This window comes from Penaeus vannamei, chromosome 4, assembly GCF_042767895.1.
Source record: "Penaeus vannamei isolate JL-2024 chromosome 4, ASM4276789v1, whole genome shotgun sequence".
Lineage (NCBI taxonomy): Eukaryota > Metazoa > Arthropoda > Malacostraca > Decapoda > Penaeidae > Penaeus > Penaeus vannamei.
The window spans coordinates 33,449,456-33,450,694 of NC_091552.1; positions in this window are offsets into that span (position 1 = coordinate 33,449,456).

Here is a 1,239-nt window from a genome sequence, read left to right on the forward strand (position 1 = left end):
CTGCCTCTCTCTGCTTCCCCTTTTCTCTTTCTCTCTCTCTCTCTCTCTCTCAAATATGAGGAAATAGATAAGTAAACAAATAAACAAATAGAGAAGGGGAGAAGGGAGCCGAGAGGTCTTCTTTATTACATCATAACTTGGGTCGAGGCCAAAGTTCAGAGTGATGTTTATCCTCCCGAGTCAGTTTACGATGTGCGCCGCAGAAAGCAAGAATGAGTGTACTGTACTTTGCGGTTGATACTGTGTGTATGTGTGTGTGTGTGTGTGTGTGTGTGTGTGTGTGTGTGTGTGTGTGTGTGTGTGTGTGTGTGTGTGTGTGTTTCTTCTGCATGTAGGTTCACAGACGCCCCCAAAAAACACACAAGGGAAATTTTTTTAAACCTTACACTGCCTTGTTTCTCTATTTGCAAAAACTACCGATTGTTTCCATTTCAACCAGATCTTTTATCGCCTTTCTCTCTCCAACAGAAAATCAAAGTGTAATCAAATCCGATACTGATAAAAAAAAGACAAAAGAAAAAAAAAGGCGAATGAATTTCCTCATAGAAAAAAAATACATACAATGAAGTGATTGCTGTTCAGTAAAGTGGTCGTGTAATCACATTCTTTGATAAAAAATGATTGAGTTTCCAGTTATTAATGTTGTTCTCTTACAATCGAATGGGGATCTTGCGTTGTAGTTGTAATAAACACGTATTCATATATATATATATATATATATATATATATATATATATATATATATATATATATATATATATATATATATATATATATATATTGTCCCTCCAGGTATAGAACAACAATTATCTCAAAACACTTTCGAGTTCAATTTTATAATTCAGTGATAAAGTTAATGGATAGAAACAATTATTACAATTGATATTGTTCTCAATACAGTTTCGATATATTATAATTAAGTAAGAAAGGTGACGATTATTAAACAATTACAAATGATTATATTGTTATTAAAAACTTTGATACAAATATAACGGTAAAGAGTTGATAAATATAATGTGACCCTGAGTTCTAATACTGAAACTACGGATATGATACACGCTTGTTGTATATTTTGTTAAACTACTAGAGATGTGAATAAAGATATCATAATTATGATGAATTGAATAAAACGCAAAGAATACAATAAGAGGATTTATACTTATTCTGATAGCATATTAATTTAGGTTAACATTACTGTCTATATTTTCTTTCGCGTTAGTGGGTTGAAATAAATAAATA